This window comes from Adiantum capillus-veneris, chromosome 28 (assembly GCF_014529385.1).
Source record: "Adiantum capillus-veneris isolate H3 chromosome 28, ASM1452938v2, whole genome shotgun sequence".
In the NCBI taxonomy this organism is placed as follows: Eukaryota; Viridiplantae; Streptophyta; class Polypodiopsida; order Polypodiales; family Pteridaceae; genus Adiantum; species Adiantum capillus-veneris.
The window spans coordinates 101493714-101507423 of NC_140958.1; positions in this window are offsets into that span (position 1 = coordinate 101493714).

Below are 13710 nucleotides of genomic sequence, written 5' to 3' on the forward strand. Positions count from 1 at the left end.
GCAGATATTTTCACAAAGGCATGCCTCGTGAAAGGTTCAAAGCTTTTTGCAAAGATTTGGGTTTACTCCCCTTTGTGGATTAATCATGTCCTCGGGGCATGGCACTTCCCTATACACTTTGTGCTAGCTCTCATTCACTGCATCACTTCCAAGGGGGATTTGTTACCATACATGAGGTAGTGATGTGTGTGAACAGACTTCACTAGGAGGTTTTTCCTCCAGTTCATTGCATATACGCCCATCATTCTAGCGCTAACTTATCTGTGGAGTCTAAACCAATTTTTAGGTTTGGTGGTAGTTAGGAGATACAATTGGCAGACCCAGGTGTGGAGTCTAAACCAATTTTTATCACACAAGACCTTATTGAGATTAAAAAGGTTATACTTGAGGAGATTCTCAAGGACATATTTTTTTAGATATATCATGAAATGAAGGGCAATCTACCTTCTGTGATGCAACATGCAATTCCCATGATTAGAACTACTAATCAAGTCCAACAATGCTCTGAATCCTACGTATGCAAAGATTGTTCAAGAAGAACTTGAAAATCTTATCAAATGTGGACTCATATTACCCATTGAGCACTTCAAATGTTTTTCTTCAATATTCATTGCGCCAAAGAAGAATGGGAAACTCAGAGTGTGCGTGGATCTCAAAAAGGTTAATCTGGCCACTAGGAGAGATCATTATCCCTTGCCATATTTGGAACATGTGCTTGAGAGAGTTTCAAGCAAGGAAGCTTATATATTTTTGTATGGGTACTTCAATTACAATTGAATCATGATTGGGCTAGAAGACCAAGTTAAAAAAACTTTTATAAAACAAAATTTGGGGTGTTTGCATTTTGTGTTATGCCCCTGCTACATTCTAATGATTAATAAGCATTTCTTTTGAGGAGTGTTTAAGTGAGTTTTGTGAAGCTTTCCTAGATGACCTTTGTGTTTATTCCTCTTGGAAAGAAGAGCTGCCATGCTTACATAAGGTGTTTGAAATGTGAAGATTATATTTCATCTCATTGAACCCTTTCAAATGTCAATTATGGATTAAACACAAAGTCATTTTGGGGCATATAGTGTCCAAGAATAGGATTTCTATAGATAAGAGTAAAATTAAAGTCATTCTAGAATTGCTTCTGCCTACAAACTATAAGGGAGTTTAGAGATTAACGGAACATGTTTTTTATTATCAACTATCTATTTTACACTTCCCTACGATAGCCCATCTGTTGTACAAGCTTCTAATCAAATTTAATTTGACCAAGAAATGTGACTCACTTATGAGTTAAGAAGGCACTAACAAGTGTCCCAATTTTACGAGTGTCCATTTGGAATTTAATTTTCCGTGTGCATAAAACTTTGATATTGGGTGTGCTCTAACTCAGCTAGGGGAACCTAAATTGGACTACCCCATTAACTTTGCTAGTCTTTAGTTCAATGATGTTGAGATAAACTACACACTATAGAGCAAGAATGTTTAGCTATGATTTATGCAGTAAATAAATTTTGATATTATCTTCTTGCAACCAAGTTTGTGTTTTATGTTGATTATCAAGCATTACTATATCCAATAAATAATCCATGCTCCATGGGAATAATTACGGGATAATTACTCATACCCAATGGAGAAGCCCCCACTAGAGTTGACAATGAGTTGTTCAATACTTCCTTCTTTATGGTTGAGACCATCCCCGAATAAAGTAAGAAGAATTCTAACTTTTTAGTTAATGGTTTTCCACCCAAAGAGATTTGAAAGGTTTTAGCTCAAAAGTTAATTAAGGGATGTGAACTTATCACTTAACTATCATAACTCCCTATAAGCAAGGAAAAAATGACATTCTTAGGTGTTGTGCCATTATGGATGAGTATTTGAATATTTTTCAAGAAGCACATATGGGCGTAGCTGGAGATCAATTAGGCTACTAATGGTCCACCTTATTTAGGGATGTATTACTTGTTGCAAAAGGATGTGAGGAATGCCAACATTACAAAACAACATAGTGGAAGGATAAGATGTCCTTGCATCCTATTAAGATAACCCAGCCGTTTGAAACTTGGGGCTTAGACTTTGTAGGTCCCATTAGTCGTGCAGCATGTAACACTTAATCCCAATATATAATGGTTTCCATTGACTATGTGACAAAGAGGGTCGAAGCTAAGGTTACATGCAAGTACAACATCTAAGTTTCTCTTTGAGAACATTATTACATGATTTGGATGTCCCTGTGAAATTTTGAGGGACAAATGGTATCCATTTTATGAATGAAGTGATAAGAGAACTCACATAAAACTCTCATTCGAAGGCTTCGACCATTTATTGAGTCTATCTGCACGACACTATAGGATCAAGGTAAGAGATATTTTATAGATTGGCTAGTAATCCTAAGGCTAGGCCTCTATCTTCATCATCAAGATAAATAAAGTCATCCATAGTGAGACCATAGGCTTCATCACTATCATCACCCTTCAGTTTACAACGCTGAAAACGATGCACGTCGTCGACCATGGATGAGTGGCTGCGGGAATTCTCCAATTGGAGAACGGAGGAGGAAGAGATTGAAGAAGCACTAATAGCCTTCATCAAAGTTCTGCTGCCGGAATACACCGTCGTCAACATCCCGAAAGTAAGAACCGTAAATCAAGAGCCACTAGAGGGAGGGCAGCAGGCTGCTCTCATTGTCCTTGCCCACCACACTCTATCAATGAGTGCCATCAACGGAAGTAAAGGAGAAGCAAAAATCCTCTACATCGATGTCCACCGCGAAGAAATCATCCATATTAAGGAAGGAAAAAGGTTAGTGAAGCCTCTCTTCCCGAAGGAATCTGAAAATAAAAGTATAGCCTCTGCTCCTAAGTGGCCCAAAGGGGCTGCTCGTGCCAAGGGAAAAGGAGAGCTAGGCCAATCCTAAATCACATGACCGCCAAGGAAGGAGAAACATCTGGCCACGCGAGTGCTTCAAGTTTGGAAAGCAGAATCGTTCCTAGGCTGCCAAAAAGAAGGTCATCCGAAGCAAAGTGGCAGAAGATCTCCTATTGATTTGCGGCACGCATGCGAGTGTTGCCAGTTCACTTCGACAACCCCAAAGAAAAGGTGGTAAGGAGGTTCCCATGCCCTATAGAGGAGTGGTTTGGCTATTGTCCTTGCTATTTTAGAGAGCCGGTAGAGGACCTTCCTCCTCTCCCCGTACAACTCATCCTGAAGAAACTGTCTACCATGGGTGAAACCCAGTGGGTCGGAGATGAGCTATAGTTAAATGGTGTGGAATTCATGCAACGAGCCAATTACGATAACCACTTGCAACTATTGCTAGCTAAAAGGCTAGGAGTGGTCAAACATGTCGCCCATCACTCCATGCGTGCTGAGCAATGAAGGGAAGGTGGAGCCTATGAAGGGCGATGACCTCCTATGGATGTGCCGACTTGTCCTCACCGGCATGGTAAGGGTATAAGTGAGTACTCCACACTTTGTGCATCATACAGACCAGCCGCTTTTCCATTTAGGTTTCTGCAACCACATGCACATACATATATATGTAGATAGGAACGAAAGATTGTGTATCTATTTGATGCTATGATGCTAGGAGAGATCCTTAGCTCTCCAAACCCCATTATCCTCTCCGTGTTGGATTACCATCACTCCTTTAATGTTTCAATTTTCATCTTGTTTTGATCTATCCACCCAACTTTATAAGAAAGCCGCTATAAGCTGCTAAGCCATTTGTGTTTAAGAAAAGAAAAAAAAGTTTGAAAAAATCTTGTTTTTGCAATGGCAAACGTTTCCTTCTCAACCTTCACGGGTAAGGTGGGAGAAGATGCTTCGATTTTCCTAGATAATCTTGAAATAGCATGTGTTGTCTCTAGAAGGGATGACGATGCTTCACGTCTACCTATTTTTCCAATGTTAATGAAAGTGGAAGCAAGATCATGGTACAACGCCTTGGTGCAAGCAACCAAGGAGAGGTGGGACTTGCTAAGAGCAACATTTCTAAGGCGCTTTGGATGGGTGAATATGCAGCATATGAATTGAAGTTCGTGGATCTATGGGGACAATGGGTTGCATCGCTAAGGGAGGGCAAAGGGGCACCCGATTTCCTAAAGAAAGACCGGTTTGTGGCCAATTCTTAAAGAGAAGGTGAAGGGAAGGTTTCCTGCTATGTATGAGGTAGCAGTTGAAGTAGCCCGCCTTAAAGATAAGAAATTGCGTCTACAAGCCAAAATTATCAAGGAAGAGGAATTGTGTAGGGCCCAACCACACCTAGCCGCACCTGTAGCAGCTGTCCAGAGGAATCAACCACAGGAACCACCGATTGAAGATCAGTAAGACCTGCTCAACTGAATTACCAACCAGCTAGAGAATCTTTCAGTACATCTGGTGCAGTAAGGGCATGCACGTGCCAGAAATCCAGAGCAAGGAAGAGGGTAGCGAAGACAGAATCAGTACTACCATTGTTACAACTGTGTAGAGGACAACCATAAATGGCATGTACTACTATCCTCAACCAAGAAGGCAGATTTTCAAAAGTGGAGTAAGGTAGAATCAGATTTCTCCACCAAGGGCAAGACCGCCACCGCCTAGGCAACCAGAGCAGATTCCACCGGTCCAAATCCTTCAACCGCCCATACAACCACCACCACCACAACCTCTCATTCCACCGCTACCTCCACCACCTGTTGGAAACCAAGCAGTAAGTGTCATTAGTATTGAAACTAAATGAAAGGCAAAGGTAGAAGAGTGTGTCAAAGAGAAGGACAAAAGAAAAGGAAAAGTGCAAGAAGTAGATGCCATGGGAGTGAAGCGTGCTAGGCACGAAGAGGCCTCTTCGTGCCTAGAAGGGAGGAAAAGATGAAAGGAAAAGGAGAGTCTAGCAAGCATGCGTCTAAGCCTCGACGGAAGATTGGAATTGTGGATTTTTTAATGGGAGAGTATGCTAAACCATATGACCTAGTTCAAGATTTTTTGATGCAGGGTCCAAAAATAACATGGACCCAATTACTCCATCTTGCACTAAGGATGAGGAGGCAATGGACGAAGATGGTAAGTACTAGAAAGTCAAGACCAAGGATATCCGGGGCTATCTCTGGGAGGAATCTAGATGAAATCCTACCTATCATGGATGCCCACATAAAGGGGCAACACATCTCAAACATCTACATAGATGGTGGTGCACAAATATGCATCATGAGTGAAAAAATGATGCACCATTTAGGCCTAGAGGTAAGTAGGCCGGCACCCTACCGAGCTAAAATGGCAAATAACGTCAAAGTGTAGTGTGTAGACATTGTGAATTCAGTCAAGGTGAAGGCATTCAACACAGAAGCAGAGGTAGACATTTTTGTCATGCCACACAAAGGGGAGGGCTACCCTATCATTCTCGGAAGGCCATGGCTCATGGCTATGGAGGCTAAGCAGGACTAGAGTACCGAAATGATCCAGATGAAGGATGCTAAAGGGAAGCCCATATTCTATTACATGAAGACTAGGAAGCAACACAACATGATCTTGGAGGCATTGGAAGATGAATTCACCAGTGACTCTTTGACCACCTCGGGAGAAGAGACAACAACAACTGAAGAGAGCGACAGTAGCATCAAAGTGATGGGAGTCATCCTTAGAGATGTAAAGAGATTGACACAATCTGAAGCACCATCAAGGAACTAAGAGGGACCATCAAGTACGCAACTCTTGGTGGATACAAGTAAGTTACAACGGATGCTCTCCAGTGAGTTAGCTAGTGAAGAGAGAGAAGAATACATCTCTATGATGGGTAACTTCACCACACTTTTCATTGATGTTTATGACAAGATCACAGGCATCACAATGGTGCAACACCACATAAGACTCAAGGAAGGAAGTAAGCATGTAGTGCAAAAGCTCAGAAGGCTTGGGGTAGTTCAACAAGAGGCATTGCTCAAAGAGGTGAGGAATTTTCTACAGGCAGGTTTCATTTACCCCCCCCCCCCCCCCCCCCGTTGAAGACTCAAAGTGGGTCTCTCCAGTGGAAGAACAGTAAGTGGAGGCCTTGTGTAGAATACAAATCTCTCAATGCAGAAACCAAGAGGGATCATTTTTCCCTGCCATTCCAAGAAAATATTCTCAACGAGGTAGCAGGTCATGAGCGCTTTATAGTATGTGATGGATACTCAAGCTACTTCCAGATTATCCTTGCAGAAAAAGACAATCTTCATAACACCATGGGGATGTTTTTCTTACAGAGTGATGCACATTTCAACGCTATGTAACTTTTTTCTACCAGCCATACTTTGGTAAGTCAATACGGGTTTTCATAGATGATTTCTGCATCTACAAACCCTCACTCCCTCCATTTGAGCAAGGTTTATGATGGCCTCACTAGGCTACAAACCTTGGGTGGCCAACTTAACATAGATAAGTGTCACATTGGTGAAAGCAAGGTCACTCTTCTCGGCCATGTAATTTCAGCTAAAGGAATTGAGGTTGACCCAAGCAAGGTTTAAGCTTTAGTATCTTTGTCATCATCCACAATAGCTAAGCAATTGGTCTCTTTCCTTTAGAAGGTAAGGTGCTTGAGCAGGTTCATTCACTTGCTCTCTCAAGTGGTTCTCCCTTTACAACAAGTCACCCATAGAGATGTCTTCCTATGGAGTGAAGAAAATGAGCAATAGTTCAGTGAAGTGAAACAGATCTTGGCTTCACTTCCCACCATTGCACCCCCTAGATGGGACGAGCCATTTTATGTTAACCCTAGTGTAGGGAGTGATACACTTGGAGCTGTACAAATGCAAAAGGACCCCCAAACCTCTTTCATGCGTCCTATCTACTTCTCTAGTCATGGCAGCACAATAAGGTGAGTGACACTATTTTCAGTTGTGGAGCTTGTCTATAGGTAAGATTGTGTGTTTGGATCACACACGACACATAGCAAGTCCCATGTAGTTGACATTATGCATGTGTCATAAAGAGATATCTTCCTTCAAAATATCATCCATATATCCATTAGTGGGATGCCTTGATTTTTTACATGTCCATTGTGCCACCGTTATTGTATTAAGTGCACCTCATCAACTACTACTTATTTGGGTGGTGCCATCCTCCACTTCTTGCACATTTCCTTGTGCTCCTATTGAGCATGGGTACATTGACATACATAGAGTGAAGCAAAAAATCCATTGCTATTTTCATTCATCACATTTTATTTCTTTCATTGAACACTTCCCAAACTACATTCCAATTTGCTTCTGCCTCATCTACCATGAAGCCAAGGAAGTTGCTTGGCCATCACCTTGTTCAAGGGCTATCACTCAGCTATCAAAAGAGACATTGTGCATCCATGCCATCTTTCATATGCACATGAAAATTGTAAGTAGTTCCCACATGCTGTGAGAATGGCCATGGCTCACATCCCTTGTTGTATGCTTTGAAACACAAGAAAAAGAAAGCTCAAATCCAATCTTGGGTTGTAGACATGACAAGCCATGGTCACCCCATCAATGTGTCTTTAGTGTGATCATATTGTATCCATGTTTGACAAAGATCTCTGATGCCATTACACTTCATTCTGCTCACAAGATCCACGCCAAATGCCATAGCAATTGCAAACATCTTGAAAACAAAGTATATCTTGGCCTCTTTATCGGGCCGTAGAAAAAAAAATCCACGAAAAAATCATACAAAAATTATTTTTTGAGCCTCAACAATGCATGCAGTCCGAGATAGTTTTCCTTGGATCTTTTAGTGTGATGAGCACTTGATACTGACCTTCTAAACCTATCTTAACAAAAATATGGTGAGGTTTTAATAGTGGAGAAACTAGCCTTGATAATGCATCCAATCCATAGCTTTCTTTGGATTCTTTGATGCAATGATCAACACTCATATTCTAGATCTATTTTACCAAAAAGATGGTGAGGTTTTAATAGCAGAAAAAATAGCCTAAACAAATGAATAAAGGGTTCTTTAAGTTTTAACAAAATCTGCTTGCGATACCACCCATCTTTGACTAATGGTCCCATCTCCTTAATGATGCTTTCAAGTTCTTCTTTTCCAATCAGGTCGCTTGCACCTCCATCCTTCACCACTGAGCCCATTACATTATCCTTCAATAAACATAGGTTGATGGTGTGGTGAGCTGAACTGAGTTATCATTCCCTTTGCGTGCTTCCTTAGGCTTTTAGAAGTATTGTCTCATGTGGGATTCTTGTGGTGAGCGCAATGGATCATCAATCTCCCATGGTTTCATCTTTGAATATCACATAGTAAACAAAAGTAGAACATACTTTCCCAAGGTGTGGTGCTTTAAGCATTCTTCTAATGAAGTGTGTGAAATTGGTGCAGCCAAATTACATTATCCTTCAATAAACATAGGTTGATGGTGTGGTGAGCTGAACCGAGTTATCATTCCCTTTGCGTGCTTCCTTAGGCTTTTAGAAGTATTGTCTCATGTGGGATTCTTGTGGTGAGCGCAATGAATCATCAATCTCCCATGGTTTCATCTTTGAATATCACATAGTAAACAAAAGTAGAACATACTTTCCCAAGGTGTGGTGCTTTAAGCATTCTTCTAATGAAGTGTGTGAAATTGGTGTAGCCAAATTTTTCCAAGTGTGGTACAACTCATTCACACACTTTAGGCTTCCCATACATATGTTTTTCCTACACATTCTAGGAATACAATGTTAAACACTATGGTTTTTTAATAAATGTGAGGATCTTATTTGGAATCCATTGAATTTGTACCTTTGTAATTCCCCAAATGTGGTGGAAACTCATGCATAACATCACCATTATAGTGCTTTTGAATCTCATTGACATGTATTACCTCCTTTGCATTGCGCTTAATAATCTTGCACACGATACTATTTTTGTCTAAGCTTAGTAGATATTCCACAACACTTTTTTCTTTCCAGAGAGTGAGCGGATGGTGTGCTCAACTTCAATTTTGAGCGAGGTGTATGTTTATTGTAAGTGATCATGGAATTTGAGCACACATTAGAAGCCTTTAACGTAGAACAAGTGGCCGTCTTGATTGATGGTACTAGTACACAAACAAAAGAATCCTCTTCACCAATTTGAATGGGTGCCTAAAATACCTAGATTCATAGTAGTTCCTCCTCTAGAAGGAGTTGAGACTACATAATTGATCACTTAGTTGACCATGTTCTGGACCAATTCTTTCCAAAATCTTTTTGTTGCTCCACTATAGCATGTATCCCCACTCAAGTACTTCGTAGTGCATTCCTAGCTTGATGCCTTGAACTAATTTGAAGTTGTTTTGTATGTTAATTGATCCCTTAGATATGTCACCCCTGTCAAAACAACAACAATGGCAATCTGCAACCCTCGATTATAGAAATCTCAACTTCAAGTAGCAAACAATGTCCAAATGAATTCAAACTTGCTAATCTAGTTTCTTAAGGTGTCAATCAACTATATGGACCCAAAAATGTCAATTTTGACCTTCCTAGCTAGTAGGAGATAATAAGCGCGCTTATTATTTACTAGGCCAAAAAGTGATGATTTTGCACTTTTTCTTGTCCAAGCGAGTCAAGTATGTTTCCCACAAGCCCTGAATAAGGTTAATTCAATTTTTTGCCAACTTGGTCTCAATTCCCAACAGTTTCCATATCTGACAGTTTCAAATGCAATTCTGGTGGTGATGCAAGTCAAATAATGTCCAAATCACTTAAAACTTCACATAAGCACTCTATTACTTCCTAAGACCCAATTCCTTTTGAAAAAACATGCAAAAGTCAAATTTTTTGGGCAAGAGATATTAACCACGCTTATTGTCTCCAGGATCAAATTGAGATGATTTTGCAACTTTTTTGGCTTATACTCATTGTTTGCACTCTACGCAAGCCACAAAACAAGTTCCAAGAATTTTGGTTGAGTTTTGAGGTTTCTAGGCCAATTTTTATGTCTGCAATTGGTGTCAGAGATTTGGTCAAGTTCTATTCAATTTTGAGTGTTTTCACTCCCAGTTGTCCGTTTGTTCAAAGAATGGATTGTTCTGGCCTCGTATCCAAATGGAGTAATAACAATTTGTGCCTTCACAAAAGTGTTCACTAATCATCTAAACAAGTTGTTCATGTGAAAAAAGTTCACTTTCAAGCCTAAGAAAAAAAAGTGCTTATTATGTATAGGACAGAATCTGCACTTTTTTGGAAGCTTGTTGACATTCAAGTCTTATACAAGCTACTACACACACTTTTAGCCAGTTCAACTCACTTTTCATGCATCTATTGGTGGGGAGATAATAAGATGAATTCTGGTTGAGCTTTGAAAAGTTTCTCAAAAGTTGATTTTTAACTTACCCATGGGTTGCCACAACTTTCCAAGATCAATGTTGACTAGAAATGCTAATTGATGCTTTGAACTCATCTTATGATTCCGAACCTAAAAATTTGAAATTTTTTACAAGCACTTCACTGATGTCAATTCAGAGAGAGATAGATCGGAGTGTATCCATAAGATCGTCTGATTGACTTATATACTTTTGGTCTCATAGCTTTGGAAAATCACAATGTTTTCTAGAGGTGTGATTGAGAAGTTATGTGTCTCCTTGAGAACTTGTGTCCACCTCTTCAACTTGGCTACATTGTCACTCACATAAATTATTTGTAGTCATGACAGTGACCCAATGACCAATGTCATCTTGTATATTGCTGTAAGAAATTGAGTCAATAACACCTACGTTGTTGAGCTACTGGGGATGCCATGGAAGGAGGTAACACCACCTTCATAAAGAAATTTATGATTAGTCCATGCACATCTTCTCAATTGCATAAAAAGCAAGGGTAAAAGGTATAAAAGATGGTTAATGTCATGGCTATGAACCTCCACCTTCGAGTTGAATCATTAGTAATATGTTAAGCATAACTATGAGAATATAGAAAATAGGACACTCCTTACCTAACAAAGTACCCAAGGAAGCTTACCGGTCTTACCAAATAGTGCTCTGTTGCATAAGAAGAGATTAAATGTTTAAAAAGAAGAAGTTCTCTAAGGGAATACCATTTGAGAGCTAAATGGAAAAGGAGGAGTAGGAAAGCTACTAAGGAAAGTAAATCCACTCAAGAGAGAAGCTTGAGGAGTAGGATATGGTTTGTATCTACATATTTAGGGAGAGGTGTGATGTGAGGTTCATAGTGGAGTGCTTCAATAGACAGTGGCTACCATTGAAGAGAATTTAGCAAGATTGAGAAGGGAAAGCTGTTTTCAAACCTCTACTAGAAGAGCCTTTTGAGAGGTAAAACTGACATTGAAGATGGAGATGCAACTTGCAAGGTGGAGTGGCGAGAGGATAGAGATGGCTCATTAAAGAGATAAAGAGGAGGGAATGACCAACACATTTTTGTAGGGACCCCCATTTAGGAGACATGGGGAGAAACTGGCAGCCATTCCAGATAGAAAAGATTGGTTTTGACCCCAGCTTTTTTAAAAAGCATTCAATTTTTTTATATTACAAGATATTTCTCATTACTAAATATTTATTTTCCACCACCTCTAAGCCTACAAGTTTGACCGCTCATTTTATGCTCTGCCATATCGACCACTTCAGTCCACATGGCATCTACCCATTTTTCCAATCCATAATCTCATTTTTAATCTCATGGCAAATAAGGAGGTCCTCCTAGGCCCCATTCCCTCCCTAATGTATTTGTGGCATCACTCATATCTTTTGTTTCAAAAATCCTTTCCAAGCCGTCTTTTAGATGTTTATGTTTTCTACTATTGTGAGATTGTAACCCTTGTAGACTTGTGGAATTTGTGGTACAACCTTAATGGCATACCAGAACCTTTGCTCCAAAGTCTTCGGATAGAAAATCAGTTGCATTATTGCAACATGGAGCTCCACATTCACCTTAAACCATTGCACATCAAATATCTCCACACATCGAATCCTTTGTAAACCGTCCTCAAGATTTCTTGCAATGCTCCAAGATACAAGATTTTTTTCACAATCAAATTTATGTACACCTCTTTGTATCAAACTACACAACCCTAAAGTATTGACCTCTACACTAAGTTAATGTGTACGACTTGTACTATGTTAAGAATTGTACAAGCTAGTTAGTCAAGTAGCCATGCCAAATGAGGCAAAAGAGTCAGAGATTATAGATTTACCTTAGGTCCGCAACCTTGCAAATACTCCCTCTACTCGTTTGTTGCTTGTTCACATTGTCACGTTGAAAGGGACGGTTATGTCGGGATAACAATTTGCAAACTGCTATGATGCTAGGCTCTTTGTAAGAGCATTTGCAGGATTATCATTGCTATGAAATTTGATTGTTTCAATTTAGTTGTCTATCAAGTTATCTTGAATGAAGTGATATCTCACATCAATGTGTTTTGGTTTGCATGAGAGACGGGTTTCTTTGTCAAAGAAATGGCACTTGGACTATCACAATGTAGCACTGAAGGCTAAACTTTGCTTTCCAAATCTCCCACTAAACATGCAAATCATACTACTTCCTTGCTAGCATCTATTGTTGCAACATACTTAGAATATTTAGTGGAAGAGGATGTGAAATCTTGAAGACATGACCTCTAAGAAATATCTCCTTGAGAAAATATAAAGACATAGCCAAAAGTAAACCTCCTGATGTCTACATTCTCTGCATAATCTGCATCCATGTATCCAACAATAGATGCATCATTGTTTTCAAAGCATAAGTGTTTGCTTGATGTACGTTTAGAGTATCTAAAGATATACTTTGCTGCTTCCCAATGTTTCTTGCTAGGATTTTCCATATAGTGACTCACCATTTTTACTGCAAATGTAATATATAGACCTGCTTTTTCCACCATTGCATACATAAGATTGCCAACAGCTACCTGATGAATATGGCACCTTTGCCATCTCTTTCTTCCTTCTTGGCATCCGACTTAGGAAAATATTGTTTGCTAAGTTTCACATGTACTGACAATGATGTACTCAATGCCTTCCTGTTCGGATAAAGGCACCATGTGCCTTGCCTCAGGATGTACGTCTAGTGTCCGCCACCCACTGACCTACTAACCTACTCACTTATTCTTTATATGCATATAAGATTAGGGAGTGAGTGTTGCTTCAGGCCACTCTGCTCCACCATACACTAGGTGTTCTCTCTCTCTCTCTCTCTCTCTCTCTCTCTCTCTCTCTCTCTCTCTCTCTCTCTCTCTCCACACATGCACCACATTTGTGCATTCCTTCAACTAGTATCAAAGTATATGGAGACTATAGGGAGCATGACAACATCAAGAGCTTTGAGGTGATAGCTTGCTTGCTCTTGATGGTGGAGAGATCAAGAAAGCTTGGAAGCTTTGTGAGAATTCAATGGGATCTTGTGACCTCAACTGAGAGTGATGTATGCTCTTGTGGAATCTTAAACAGCAATGTGGAAGGTAGTGGCACTACAGGTGATCATTTTTCACTACAGGTGATCATTTTGCAACCCTAAATGTGGAGTCTTTTGCATTGGCACTACAGGTGGAGCTTCTTTCATAGGTTATGGCATACAGTATGTATTTGAACTCATCTACTTGGCATGCATTTTTTCTCACCAACATACTTGTGCTATTCTTTGAGGTCTTAGAGATTTTTGGTAGCCATTCTAATATGATTTTGATGTATGGTCTTTGTGGATTTTGAGAGACTTCATTCTTTGATATTTTTGCATAGCCTCCTTGGATTTTGGACTTTGTTGACACACATGTCTTGGCAATGTTTCCACATGATACTTTGGCATTGATTCA